Source organism: Echinops telfairi, unplaced genomic scaffold (assembly GCF_000313985.2).
Source record: "Echinops telfairi isolate 266 unplaced genomic scaffold, ASM31398v2 ScPeMD7_7469;HRSCAF=8507_1, whole genome shotgun sequence".
NCBI classification, from domain to species: domain Eukaryota; kingdom Metazoa; phylum Chordata; class Mammalia; order Afrosoricida; family Tenrecidae; genus Echinops; species Echinops telfairi.
Genome location: NW_022111373.1, coordinates 112,171,744 through 112,186,845, shown reverse-complemented (window position 1 = coordinate 112,186,845; position 15,102 = coordinate 112,171,744). Strand labels below are relative to the sequence as shown.

At 44.6% G+C, this 15,102-nt stretch overlaps 1 protein-coding gene across 2 annotated transcripts in view; it reads left to right on the top strand.

Moving 5' to 3' along the window:
- The first annotated feature begins 1,135 nt into the window (after positions 1-1,135).
- OSMR (oncostatin M receptor) overlaps positions 1,136-15,102 on the top strand; it is an 82,645-nt gene continuing 68,678 nt past the window's right edge. For both annotated transcript variants that reach the window (XM_045285391.1, XM_045285389.1), the window contains exon 1: positions 1,136-1,205. The gene's annotated coding sequence lies outside the window, so the exon portion shown is untranslated. The remainder of the gene's footprint in view (positions 1,206-15,102) is intronic.

Genomic DNA, 15,102 nt, shown 5'->3' with positions numbered 1-15,102 from the left:
ATTGCCACCAAGTCAATGCCGACTCAAAGCAACTCTACAGGACTAGGTAGAAGTACCCATGTGGGTTTCCGAGACGGTAACTCTTCGCAGAAGTAAACTCTTTCTCCTGCAGCGCTGCTGAGGTTCCTTTTTAAGACTACTGACCTTTCGGTGAGCAGCCCAATGGGCAGCCACTGTGCCACCAAGGCTGTCCTGCCACCTCCAGGGCTCTTTATAGAGTTGGCCTGGAGGTGGTGTGGCGCTATCATCCAGCTCTTCTTTATTGTGAGCTGCTTTCAAAGGGACTCAGATTCTTGGGGTGAAACAGCCCCAAACAATCATGGTGGACAGGACTTCTTCAGCCTAGCTGTGCCTCAAAAATCACTTCTGGAGCTTTGGAAAAACACACACCACTGGACCACCATCTATTCAGCTACCTATTCAGAATCTTCATGAGTGCCCAGTTTGGCATCTGCTTCAGTAGCATTCATACTGTTGCTATGCCTCCAGGGTCAGAGAGCTCTCCACCTCCCATCTCATGGCTGGGCAGAACTCCTTCTCAGCCAGAAGTTGCCTCTGTGACTTACTCTTGGCCCTGGTGCTGCTTCCTTGCCTCAGTTTTGGGGACCACCGGCAGCATTGACAGAGAAGGTTCCACTGACGACATGTCTCCCCAGGTGCTCCATCTTCCCAGCATCTTCAACCCAAGGCAAGTGGGGAGGGACAGCTGCAGGGTGTCCTGAGCTGTTGCATGGCCCTTCACGGTTTCTGCTCACTCTCCTGTCCGGAGAAAAAAGCTGGTCAGGGAAACTCACTGGTCTTGACCGACGAATTGGTGGAGATGTGGTTTTCCTGTGGGAAATGGGGTTGAGTGTTGCTGACTCCAGAAGAGGGAAACTGGTGACTGCCCTTTTGCTCACTTACAGGAACAGGGAGCGTTGGACCTCTGTCCCTGGGGAAGAAAGTCCTTGATGGGCACAAAAATAAACAAAACAAGACAAACCCAAACAATACTGTGGCCTATCCAGAGAGCACACTTCCTTGTAGTGACGAAAAGGGAGTGGGCTGCCCCGGCGGCTTTCTGTCTTTCTAGGCTGCCTGCCTTCCTGGTTTGAGGTTCTGCTGGTTCTTCGGCCTCTATCTACTCCAGGTTATCTGTCCAAGCCAGCGACTGCTGTTTTAAATAGGACCATAATGGACTCATGCGCCATCCTATATGAAATAAGGTAAATGTCAAATTTTAACACAACTCAGAAGCAGAAAGGTGAAAGTTTGGCAAATATCATCTCCAAGTGTTTTTCTCTTCCTTTCATTTGCAAAATGTCTTTGCGTGCATAGTTTTTAGTATAGAGATGAGATCTGACGATACATACTCTGCTGCTTGTTGTTTTAATTTTCCAAGTTTTAGAAATCTTCTGATGCCTGCACATCCTTCTTCTTCTCTTTTTTTTTTAACTAATGGTTACATGGTATTTTGAAATAGAAATATACTTTAGCTCTTCTTTCTCTGTGGGAGGAAGCTGAGGCTGCCTGCTCCTGTAACGACATGCACTGTCAAATTTACAAGCTCAGAAACCCAAAGGGACAGTTCTGTTCGCTCCTTCCTGCAGAACAGCAAGGAGAGCAGAGCAAGGAATTCCTGAGGGAGTACCAAAAGTAGACTTTGAGGCCAGGGCATAGCACTCCATCAGACTTGACCAGAAAACACTCCTAAAAGTCAACAAACAGACCTTGAATTATTTACAGGCTTTTCTTTTTTGGTCATTGGTTTGTTTTGCTCTGTCTTGTTTTTGTGCATATTATTATCTCTGCAGATAGGCTGATATCTGTAGATATCTGCAGATATCTCTCTAGATAAGATAGGCTAGATAAACAATCTGGAGGAGAAAAAAACGGGACCAATGGTTCTGGGGAGACATGGGAGAGGGAGAGGTGGGGAAAAGGAAGTGGTGTTAACCAACCCAGGGACAAGGGAACAACAAGTGATCCAAAATCAGTGGTGAGGAGAGTGGAAGAGGCCTGGTAGGGCTTGATCAAGGGCAATGTAACTGAGTGAAATTACTGAAACCCAAATGAAGGCTGAGCATGATAGTGGGACAAGAGGAAAGTGAAAGGAAATAGAGGAAAGAACTAGGAGGCAAAGGGCATTGATAGAGGTCTAAATAAAGGCATGTGCATATGTAAATTTATTTATATATGATGGGGAAATAGATCTAGGTGCATATATTTATAGGTTTAATATTAAGGTAGCAAATGGACATTGGGCTTCCACTCAAGTACACCCTCAATGCAAGAATACTTTGTTCTATTAAACTGGCATTCCATGATGCTCACCTTCCCTACACTATTGCTGAAAACAAATGGGCACATAAACAAAGGTGGTGAAGAAAGCTGATGGTGCCTGGCTATCAAAAGATATAGTGTCTAGGGTCTTAAAGGCTTGAAGATAAACAAGCGGCCATCTAGCTGAGAAACAACAAAGTACACATGGAAGAAGCACACCAGCCTGTGCGATCATGAGGTGTTGAAGGGATCAGGTATCAGGTATCAAAGAACAAAAAAATCATATCATTGTAAATGAGGGGGAGTGCAGATTGGGGACCCAAAGCCCATCCGTAGGCAACGGGCCATCTCCTTACAGAAGGGTCACAGGGAGGAGATGAGCCAGTCAGGGTGCAGTGTAGCAACGATAAAACATACAACTTTCCTCTAGTTCTTTAATGCTTCCTCCCCGCCTACTATCGTGATCCCAATTCTACCTTACAAATCTGGCTAGACCAGAGGATGTACACTGGTACAGATAGCAACTGGAAACACAGGGAATCCAGGACAGATGATTCCAGGACAGGTCTAGGACAGAATCCAGGACTAGTGGTGAGAGTGGCGATACCGGGAGGGTGGAGAGAAGGTGGGGTAGAAAGGGGGAACCAATCACAAGGATCTTCATATAACTCCCTCCCTGGACAAAAGAAAAGTGGGTGAAGGAATACGTCAGACAGTGTAAGATATGACAAAATAATAATTTATAAATTATCAAGGGTTCATGGGGGGGGGCGGGGAAATGAGCTGATGCCAGGGGCTTAAGTGGAGAGCAAATGTTTTGAGAATGATGAGGGCAATGAATGTACAAATGTGCTTTACACAATTGATGTATGTATGGATTGTGATAAGAGTTGTATGAGCCCTGAATAAAATGATTTTTTTTTAATGAAGAAAATGTTCTAAGGGGAAAAAAAAGAAGTAAGCATAGTCAAAGAATTTGCCTGGTTTCATCTTGATAAATACACCACTCTCAATTGCCCTTTCTGGCCTCTCCCCAAGGTCTTTTCCTGTCTCTGAAATCTACTTATCTTCAACTACATTCCAGACTCTTCCCTGCTAGGATCTCTTCCCCCAAAGCTATTTCAAGATAAATCTTTGCCTTCTTGCCCTTCCTTTTTTTTAAACTATCACTACCATGTCCAAAGAATATTCCATTAGGAACCCTGGTTGTGGTGTAGTGAGTCAGGCATTGAACTGCTAAACGTAAGGTCAGTGGTTCAAATCCACCAGCTCTTCTACCAGGGACAGATGAGCGTCTGCTCCAGCAAAGATCTAGTAGGTCTCAGGATCCCTATATCGGGTCACTATGAGTTGAAATAGTAAAATCAGTCTGTCAGAATCTATTTCCCTTCATCTGGCCTCATGACAACTGCTAACTTTTATTTTTAAAAATTTTAAATCTGGTTATTAGTGAAATACAGCATTACATTTTAATGTACATATATTTGGCTACTGTGGAATTACCATTTCTACGTTTATGAATCATTTCATCTGTGAGTTACTTGTTTATGTCCTTTGCCCTTTTTTTTCTATTGTGTTTGTTTTCTTATTTGTATTTATTGCAGAAATTTTTACAGATTGGTTAGATGATAGAAACATTTCTTATCATTTCAGACTTAATGTTTTGTGTATCTTTAACAGTGAAGAAATATGAATTTTGTGTATTCAATATTGCAAATCTTTTCACCCATTGAGGCGTTTTCAATTGAGCATTCTTTTGAAAAGAACTTATTTCTCCCAGTGATTTTATTCATTTGCATTTTGCTTTGTACACTCCCAGAGACTTTTGGTTTAGGGAAAGGTAAGGGTACAACTTCATGTTTTTTCCTAACGCTGTATCTAGTTGGCTCCACACCATTGATTTCACAGTTCAGCAGTTTTTTCCCCACCAGATCGGGCATTTTGTTTTTGTCATGACTTAAGCTCCCATGTCGACAGGGTGTAAAGAATCTATCCTGTTTAGCTGATCTTTTTATCAGTCTCCTCTTCTGCCAACCACACGCTGGGTTAAAGATGGTAGTTTTACAGTATGTTGTTATGTCTCACAGAATATATTTGTCCAAAACAAGTTTTGGAGATAGTTCTTGAACATTTTCTCTTTCGTGTTAACGTTCTAAACAGCTTGTCAAGTGTAATCCAATCCTGCTGGAATTTTTCTTCAGATTTCCCTGTGTTTGTAATGGTCATTATGTTATGCCTTAAGAATCCATGGCTGTAGATGCCCCAAGACCTGAGGATGCAATGCGCTGTGTGGCATTCTGGCGTTTGGTACCTTGACGGACCTGAGTTTAAGCTCTGACTTGAGAGCTTCTTCATTAGGCCGACTTGGATCAGTTCCTGTGAGCTCTTCTGAGCTCTCGGTTCCTCATTGGTATGTAGCGATAAGAATAGACTCCCTTTCATTGGCCTTGTGTAAGAATTAAATTACTAAAGAAACAGTCACCAGAGCTCCTGGCTGAGGGTTAGTGTTCTGCACGTGTTATCTGGGATTATGTTTATGTTTATCTTTTTTTTAAAAAATCATTTTATTGGTAGCTCATACACCTCTTATCACACTCCATACATACATCAATGTATAGAGCACATTTGTACATTCGTTAGCCTCATCATTCTCAAAACATTTGCTCCACGTAAGCCCCTGGCATTTCCCCCCCCTCCTTCCCCAGTCCCCCTTCCCTCATGAACCCTTGATAATTTATAAATTATTATTTTGTCATATCTTACACTGTCTGACGTCTCCCTTCACTAACTTTTCTATTGTCCATCCCCCAGGGAGGAGGTTATATGTAGATCCCTGTAATCGGTTCCCCTTTTCCAACCCACACTCCAGTATCACCACTCTCACCACTGGTCCTGAAGGGATCATCTGTCCTGGATTCCCTGTGTGTCTGGTTCCTATCTGTACCAGTGTACATTCTGTGGTCTAGCCAGATTTGTAAGGTAGAATTGGGATCATCATAGAGGGGGTAGAGGAAGCATTTAGAAACTAGAGGAAAGTTGTTTTATCGTTGCTACACTGCACCCTGACAGGCTTGTCTCCTCCCCATGACCCTTCCGTAAGAGCATGTCCAGTGCCTACAGATGGGCTTAGGGTCCCCACTCCGCACTCCCCCTCATTGACAATGCTATGATTTTTTTTGTTCTTTGATGCCTGATACCTCATCCCTTCAACACCTCATGATCACACAGGCTGGTGTGCTTCTTCCATGTGGGCTTTGTTGCTTCTGAGCTAGATGGCTGCTTGTTTACCTTCAAGTCTGTAAGACACTAGACGCTATGTCTTTTGATAGCCGGGCTCCTTCAGCTTTCTTCACCACATTTGCTTATGTACCCGCTTTGTCTTCAGCAATTCTGTCAGGAAGGTGAGCATCATGTAATGCCAGTTTAATAGAAGAAAGTATTCTTGCATTGAGGGAGTACTTGAGTGGAGGCCCAGTGTCCGTCTGTACCTTAATACTAAATCTATAGATATATACACATAAGTCTATTTCCTCATCCTCATATATAAATATATTTACAAATACACATGCCTTTATTTGGACCTCTATAGATGCTCTTTGCCTCCTAGTTCTTTCCTCTATTTTCTTTTACTTTCTTCTTGTCCCACTATCATGTTTAGCCTTCATTTGGGTTTCAGTAATTCCTCTTGGTTACATTACCCTTGATCACACCCTCTTTCTCTGGGTTTGCTGAGCGCCTTACTGGTAGTGGTGCTGTGTTAGATGCTGCTGAAGTGGTTTCAACCCTTAGCAACCTGATGCACACGAGAGGGAAGCAGTGCCCAGGCCTGCACCGTCCTCACTGCCGTCGTTCCCCTGCCCTAGCCCCTTGTTGCAGCCACTGGGTCGATCCACCTCCTCGAGAGCCTGCTTCTTTTTCCCTGCCCTTCCCCTTTACCAAGCATCATGTCTTTCTCCAGGGACTGATCTCTTCTGACAACATGCACAAAGTATGCAAGATGAAGCCTTGCCATCCTTGCCTCTAAGGAGCATCCGGCTGGCCTTCTTCCAAAACAGAACTCTTTGTCCTTATGGCAGCCGCCCCTTGTGGTGGCCATTAGCAGGAGTACCTAGCAAATAGCTTCCTTTGGATTATTGAGTTGTTGAGCACCAAGTCAGCAGTTTGAATTCACCAGCTGTTCCTTGGGAGAAAGACAAGGCTTTTTACTTGGCAGAGAGTTATAGTCTTGGAAACCCACCAGGGCAGCTCTCCCTGCCCCACAGGGTTGCTATTGTTGCATGTGCCCTGATGTGTCTAGGGTTCTTGTCTCTCAAACCAAAGAATAGGCTCACAGACCGTGGGGACAAGGGGAAAGCAAAGGAAAGTGCCGGACGTGGCAGGCAGACGAGGACTGGAGTGAGGTGCCACTGGGCGAGCTCTGTCTAGGGGTTTTTACTGGAGGTGGGCTACTTGGCCTGCCTGTGCCTCCAAGTGATGAACGGATCAATAGTGGTTCTGTTCACATTCCTTAGGTCCAATCATGAACCTGATCAGGCTCTATCCATGGCTGGGCCTTGCAGGAGCATGGATGAGGGAGTAAGCAGGCAACGGATCAGCAAAAAGAATCATAGGTTAGCTGTCCTCCTCCATCTCACAAAACACACGCAATGGTGCCGACTGCAGGAGCAAAGCCGAGTCAGTGAGTGTGTAAGCATCTCAGCGCTGGCAGGGGTCTCCACACGGCTGCTCCAGCACCCAGGGCTGCATCAGGGTAGGTCCATGTGGCTTCTCCTCAGGGATGTCTTGCAGGAAGTGAGCCTTGCCAACTGAAGCAGGGAATTGGTTAAGGCAGCTGTACCCTGGTCCAACCATCAGAAAGCAAGAGACCCAAGAACTCGAAAGGCGAGGCTCACTGAGCCATTTATCTCTCTGCCCTTCAATGAACCCCACATGTGTTTATCGGCCAGGTTGGCACAATAAACTTTAACTATCTCAGTAGATTTATATAAGTTTGGGTCGTTGGAATGATAACCTTCTTTTATGGACCCCTGGTGGTGTGGTGGTTGCATGTTGGGCTGTGATCTGCAGGGTTGGACCAGCATTTCTTGGGGAGAAAGACTGGGCTCTCTCCTCCTGTAAATAGTTACAGTCTCAGATACCCACCGGGGGTCTCTATGACTCAGCATTGACGGGATGGCAGTGAGTGAGTGAGTGAGTGAGTGAGTGAGTGAGTGAGTGAATGAATGAGTTCTCTGGTATTTAAAAGGATATTGCTTATGACAGTATTTCATATTTGCATAAGTATAATTGCCAGGAATTATAAATGATCTTTTTTTAACTATTACATTTTGTGGCAGTTTGATGATTTTTATGTCTACTTGAAAATGTATAAAGGTGTAGGGTTGGAATCGAACCTGTCAATCAAGTCACAACCTGACGGTGCCTCTTCGGAGGTGTGCCTTTCTTATAACTAGGTTTGGGGAGTAAAGGTGGGAACTGGGAGCCTCCCTCTCTCTCTACTGTTCACCTTCCTCCTTGCTGGGACTCTGGCACTGACCTTGAGAGCTGCCAGTGCCCTGCCATGTTTCCGCTGACCTCTTGTACACACGATTCTGCACCTACCTGCCTGTGATCTTCCTACATTCTGCATCATTGTATGTGGCTACCTGAGTCTGAAGAGGGACGTATGGGCCAGTATCAGACCTGTGGGCTTGATTTGGACTGGGCTGGGATGCCTTCTTCCTATTTAATTATTTCTTGATATAAAACTCTTTCTTATACGTATATGTATATCACTGGGTTTGTTTCTCTAGAGAACCTGACCTAACCCACATGCCGAAGAACTAGATTATAGATTGTTTTCTTCCTTCTTATGAATGTCTATATTTATTTAAGGAGATATGGTTAATGAGGGAACACAATGTAGCACCTCTTAGGTCTAATAGTATTGAGGCAATTGCCTAACTGGATTATTTAAAGTTGTTGATTTAAATGGAGACTGTAGCATAAAATATATTGAGTCTGAGTATTAAATCTAAAGTCAACTGAAAGAAAAACCTCTACTGCAAGTGGTTTAGCAAATAGAAAAAATGTAAGGCAAACAACAATAACAAACTCTTGGGAATATCTAAGACAGAAAGGTCCTGGAAAAGATGAAATGCAAGCACACTATTTGAGAATACAGCATGTGCCAGCTTTTGAGAGTATGTCCATCAACATCCGCGCTCACGCTGTCCTCTGTGTGGACATCACGTGTGCGGACCCCTCTGTTCACTCCGTCTTCCTAAGGGAGGATGACAGTGTGGTTTTCTACCCAGGACATTGGCTCATTTCTCTATTTGGAAATCCATTGATATACACCCTAGTGGGGCTGCTGGGTAACCATGGAATTGCTACTGGCAAGCTTGGCATTTCTAATCCACCAGCCACTCCTGGAGAAAGTTGACGCTATTGGCTAAGTAAAGGCGTATGACTCCAGGGCAGTGGAGTACTCTCTTGGGGCCAAAGGTTAAGCCGGGACCTAAAACCATACCAACCTTTTATTATGAGCAATCCTGGACTAGGTTTGAAACAAAAAACACTAGCAATTTTTTAAAACTTTTGTTGGATTATATGGTTCAAATGTGAAATCGCATCATTCCCACTATGCAATTAAGATGACTGTTGGGTGCCATCAATTGGCTGTGACTTGTAGCAACCCTGTGCACAACTGAACGAACCACTGCCCGGTCCTGTACCGTCCTCAAAACTGTTCTTATTCTTGAGCCCATTGTTCAAGACTAGACACAGTGTATCTAAAAGAAACGCCTCCTCATTTGGGGATGTTATATAGTGTAGAATGACTTCTGGTCCATAGAGACCCTATAGGACAAACTATAAGTGTCCTGTGGGTTTTTTGACACTGTGATCCTGACAGAAGTAGAAAGTTTAATCTTTCTCCCACAGAACGTCTGATGGGTTTGAACTGTTAACCTTGGGTTAAGAGCCCAAAGCATAACCCACTAAGCCACCAGGGCTCCTAACTTAGGAAAAGTCATCTATAATTATCTCAACCCAACTACCAATAGACTTGCTCAACTCAGGGTTGCCACAAGTCTTCTATTTATAAAAATCAAGCCACACACACAATATCTGTGAAGTGCAATAAGTTGAAGCTCAATAAAATGAATTTCCTTGTAGATACTTCTCAGAAGAGTGTAATGCTCTTTTTGCTAGTTTTGCTAAACTACTATTTAGTTTCTAGAAGATTTCCTGGATTGTTTGTTTACATTTTAAAGATTCTTCTCAAGACAACAGTTTCAGGGGTTCATTCAGCCTTAATGGCTCCATGAAGTCTAGGGTCCGTGATCATTTGGAATTCTGTTCTGAATGTCTCCCCCTTTTGGTCAGGATCAGTCAGTGGAATGTTTCATCAAAATATTTAGTCATGGTAGCCAGGTATCATCTAGTGCAGGGGTCCTCAAACTACGGTCCACGGGCCACATGCGGCCCTCTGAGGATATTTATCCGGCCCACCAGGTGTTTTTGCCCATTTGTTTGTTTACTTCAAAATAAGATATGTGCAGTGTGCATAGAAATTTGTTCGTAGTTTATTTAAAACTATAGTCCGGCCCTCCAATGGGTCTGAGGGACAGTGAACTGGCCCCCTGTTTTAAAAGTTCGAGGACCCCTGAAGTGCTTCTGATTTCTTGGTGAAGGGGACGCTTGTTCATGGAGGCAAGTAGACACACAGCCACGTCCTGCTCCTCTTCACGGGCCTCTTGAAGGGACTCTGAGGAATACAGCTGCCTGCTGCCGCACTTCTCTTCCAGAAGGGGGATGTTTTTGTGCAGATTCTGTTCTGAGACTTTATTGTTGACTTATTTGGGCATTCTTCTGTGCGAACTCATATACCAATTTGATGCCGGCGGTTTCTTGAGCAGGGAGAATGAACATTGAACCAAACGGACACACACACACACACCCACACACACACAGACAATACAGGGCTGACACAGAGATCGTACAAAACGGCCGCCTCGACAGGCTGCAGTGCTTTATTATTTATCTACTAAATACTGGCAGTGTGCCCAGACGAGTTTGCTATCCTCATGCTTGAATTTCTCATAGCCTTGAGAGTGAGTTCCGTATCTTGACCCATACCGATGTTTTCATTTCTACCAGGGAAACACTGTATGCAGCTGTTTCCACAAATCATCTTACTGTTTGCAGTAAGGATGCTGTTTATGAGAGCCAACTAGGACAGACATTTGCGTGCTGTCCTAGACAGAAACATGACATGAGATACAGTGTTCCTCTCACGGCTCCTTCACCAATTTTAACCAGTTGAACAGTACTTTTTTGTGGCAGTGCACTGTAATCCTATTTTCCAATTCCTGTCAAAGGACATTTTGATTACTTTCATATTGCCTCAGTTTATCAAATCTAAATCATACCTGCACACCCCTTTGTTATGTGTAGGACAAAGTTGTCTGGATACAGGTGAACCCATACCGAACTGAGTGATGATGCCGATTTTGAAAACACTTGCAGGTGCTTTGTCTTAAGACCTTTTTAAGCTTTGTGAATGGGCCACCACAGGACACTCACATGCAGAAAGACGCGCATATGTACTCTGTCGATTTCCATTTGTTTAATTATTAGTGATTCTGCAGTTTGTCTTTCTTTCTTTTTGTATTTATTACTTTTTTACCTTTTATGGCTACGTATTATGTCATTTGCCAGTTTTTCTACAGGATTGTTGTCTTTGTCTTATGGCCTACCAAACGATATATATATATATTATGCCAACTGCACAGTATCTTTTTTTTAACATATATTGAAACCATTGTTCCTAGTTTGTTGTTAGTTTGGACCCATTTTATCACTAATATTATTAATTGTGTATGAAACTAGTATAGCAATCTCTGTCTTTATTTTTTTTGCTTTTGGGTTTCATGTAGTGCAGAAGCAGATTATAAAAATATTTACCCGTATTTAATTCTAGTGCTTCTAAGGACCTTATTTCTTGCATCTCTATCTCCATCTGGAATTTATTTAGCTGAAGTGAGTGGGGCAATAACAAGAATGGTAAAATGAGTATTCATTGAATTTCCGGTGTTATCACAATCCTATTTAATGTTCATGCTGTTTCGATGAGGGAAGTCCTTTCATTTCCATTTTACAGAAAAGAGAGTTGAGGCTGAGAGAGGGTAAGGAACTTGTCCATCTAGGGAATAAATTACAGAGCAGGAAGCAAAAAAACCACAGAGCAGGAATTAGTCTCTGAGCAGTTTTATGTCAGACACAATATACATACTATTTTTAGAGCTTTCTTTTCACACAAATGTCTAGGCTGTAATTGTTACTGTATCATTTTATAAAATAATCTACCTTCTCCTAACTGCTTTCAAATATCACGCTGGGCTCCTGGTGACCCTATAGGATGGAGTAAAACTTCCCCAGATGGTTCCCAAGGCTGTAATCTTCACAGTAGACGAAGCCGACCACATCTTCTTCTCATTGACTTTTAACCTAGTTCTTGCATATTCTAAACATTCCTTGTTTCACATTTTTCATTCCTAATTTTGACTTCACTTATGTCTTGGCTTGAATCATAGCTAACGCCACAAATTCCAGGAATCTTTGGCTATCATGCTGCGTCTCCAAAAATTCATGGGAAAATTCCATTATCTTTTAATTCCATTAAAAAAACAAAAACAACTTCTTAAAGCCCCCTCCTATTTTACATACAGTGGAACAAAACAGACAGACAGCTGCACATAAGGTCCCTGAATCAGGATCCACCTTGCAAACTGGCCAGAAACATAGAGCCAAGCAGTGGCTAGGCTGAAAGGGGGGGAAGAAGGGCTCATCTTTTCATGGGGGCCACCTCCCAGGGAGCCCTTAGGCACAGAGGGTCTGCAGGAGAAAGACGAGGCTTCCTACTCCGGGGAGGACGTACAGTCTCAGAAACCCGCAGGAGCGGATCTACCCTGTTCTATAGCATTGCCCTAAGTTGGTAATGATTCCACTGCTGTGCATTTTGAGCTGGAGTCATGAGTCAGAATTGACCCTTGGACAGTGAGTTTGAGGTTTTGGTTTTTGGTTTGGAACTCGTAGTGGATCTCCGGGTGGCCATCCTGTGTGAGCCCTGGTGGTATAGTTTCACATGGTCAGCAGTTCGAAACCACCAGCAGCTCCGTGGGAGAAAGACCGGGCTCTCTACTCCTGTGAACAGTGAGAGTCTCGGAATCCCACAGGGGGGCACTCTGGGTCAGCATTGAGTTTGTCTTGTTTTGTGGCCATCCTAGATGAGGAAGGGATGGCGGAGCTGGAGTGAAAAACTTGCTCACGGTCAGTCTTCTGCTTTCACGCTGGAGACCCTTTCCCAGGGGACTCTCTAATACGTGGCAGTCTGCTTAACCAATGAAAGAAAGACAGCCGAGCCCAAGAAACACGGGGAAGCCTTTCTGACTTATCATGCAGCTCTCTGTACTGTCTGTCCAGAACCCTTCCATAGGTGTACACACCCAAGCACGTGTCCTTGAAACACGATCTCCTCCTGGACGTCACCGCGTCACCCAGCCAGTTTGACAGAGTTGGGCAACACACCCACGTTCTTGGCAGGCCAACGACTATCACTGTGCTTGTCTCACGGGGCGGGCGGGGAACTTCCCAGGAATAAATACTTCGGGAATGACAGATTGAGATGTGCTGGCAAGGAAGTGCAAATCCGTACTTAGAAAAATTGGGGGTTATTCCTGTAAAAATGGCCTGGGTGGGGGTGGGGGTGCCTGACCCCTGACTTCCCAAGGGGAAGGAGGGGAAGTCTCATCAGAAGCAGCCCAGAGCAGTGGAGGTCAGCCCTGCCTCCAGCCCCCAATCTTTGTCCCAGAGCTCACACCAACCCTCCCTCAGGGCCCTCTCTCCTCTGCTAGGTGTGATAAGTCACTGGCGTTGCCACACAGAGTTCACAGACAGTCCGCACAGTGGTGGGCTTTACTAGGGAAGGAGCAAGGTACAATTCAGCATCGATCATGGTTAGGACAGTTCCCCTCAGCCATCCCAGAGACTCGCCTATCCCTAGTCTTGACCCCTCAACTGGCCCCTGCTCAAGAAAGTGTGACAAAGCTCTTTGAGCTCCCCTCTCTGTACTCAGTGGCACGCTCCCTCTGTAGCAAGGCCCTGCCCCGAGGTGGTCAGCTGTCGTGCTCTGTGGTCCAAGAGGCCCACTGGCCTGCCTCCTGCTGGTCTTGGGGCTCTGCTACCTCTGTGGCTGCCACTGTTTCTCATGCTCCCCTGTCTCCATCTCCTGGATCCAAGAGGGTTCACATGGGGATCTAAGGACCATAGGACAGGCTCCACTCCTGGCTCTTTTTTTTTTTTCATGATGGTACTGAGATTCCCCCCTTTCTGCCCTTGGGATGGCTCATTTTAAACCCAGCGGGATGGCAAAACTGACCAATTTCATATTCGCCCTCCATATACTTTCTTTGAATTGTCCCACCCCATAAGGGCATCATGGACAAGCTATGTGAGAAGCTATGGTAATTCAAGAATGGTTGCAGCAGTATAATAGCCTTTATATTACAAGCAAGTAAAGTTTTGTGGAGGTTCATTCATCAACAATTGCAGCAGTACCTCGACATGGAGCTGCCACAAATTAAAAGGCATAGCATTGCTGACATCAAATGGACCTTGGCTGAAAGCAGAGAATATTAGAAAGATTTTTACTGGTGTTTTACTTACTGTGCAAGGGCAGTCAATGTGTGGCTCATAACCAACTATGGATACATTGAGGAGAATGCAAATTCCAGAACACTTGATTGTGCTCATGCAGAACCTATACATGGACGGTCACTGAAGACAGTCACTGAAACAGAAGGAGGGAATACTGCATGATTTTAAATCCGAAAAGATGTGCATCAGGATTGTATCCTTCCACCATACTTATTCAATCTGTATGGCTGAGCAGATAACCCAAGAAGAGGGACCATATGAAGAAGAATGTGACATTAGGATTGGAAGAAAACGTAATTAACAACCTGTGATGTGCAGATGATACCTCCTGACTTGCTTAAAGCAAGGAGGACTTGAAGTGCTTGCTGATTGTGGTAGTTACATAATCTGGTGTCACCTTGCAAAGGGGTGGGGACTAGTCTTGTCAATCAGGTGCTACACCAGAGCCCTGAAGCTGGAGGAGTCACATGAAGACCCCCTGCCACTGCTGAGATTCTTCCACCGCCACTGGATCCAAAAGACTTTCCACCCACTGGCCTGTGATCTTCCTGCATTCAACATCATTGTATGTGTTGCATGAGTCTGAAGAAGAATTTATAGATTGGTATTGGACATATGGGCTAATATCGGACTTATGGGCTCGAACTGGACTGGGCTGGGATATTTTCTTAACGTACAATTAGTTTTTAATATAAAGTTCTCTATTACCCGAGTCAATTCCAACCTTATAAGAAAGGGTAGAGCTGCTGTTGTGGGATTCCAAGGCTGTAACTCTTTATGAGAGTAGAAAGCCCGTCTTTGTCCCTCGGAGCTGCTGGTGGTTTCCAACTGCCGACCAAGTGGATCGCTGCCCAACACATAACCACCACACCCCCAGGGCATTGATCTTGCGTTTGGAGTGATCTGCTCTTGACAGAGGCCCAGCTGACTGCAGCCTGACCTTGGTTGTCCTCCGCTGGAGCCACTGAGGTAACTCAGCTCTGCCTCCTCTGTGTCCCTTTCTCCTCCTGGCTTCAGTAGAGGAAGCCATGAATGTTCTTTCTCTCCAGGGCAAAGGAGAAGAATGAACGAGCCAGCAGACACACACAGGGTCTCTCTTGAGTCCTACATTCCAAAAGGCCACCCCATCATCTCTGCCCC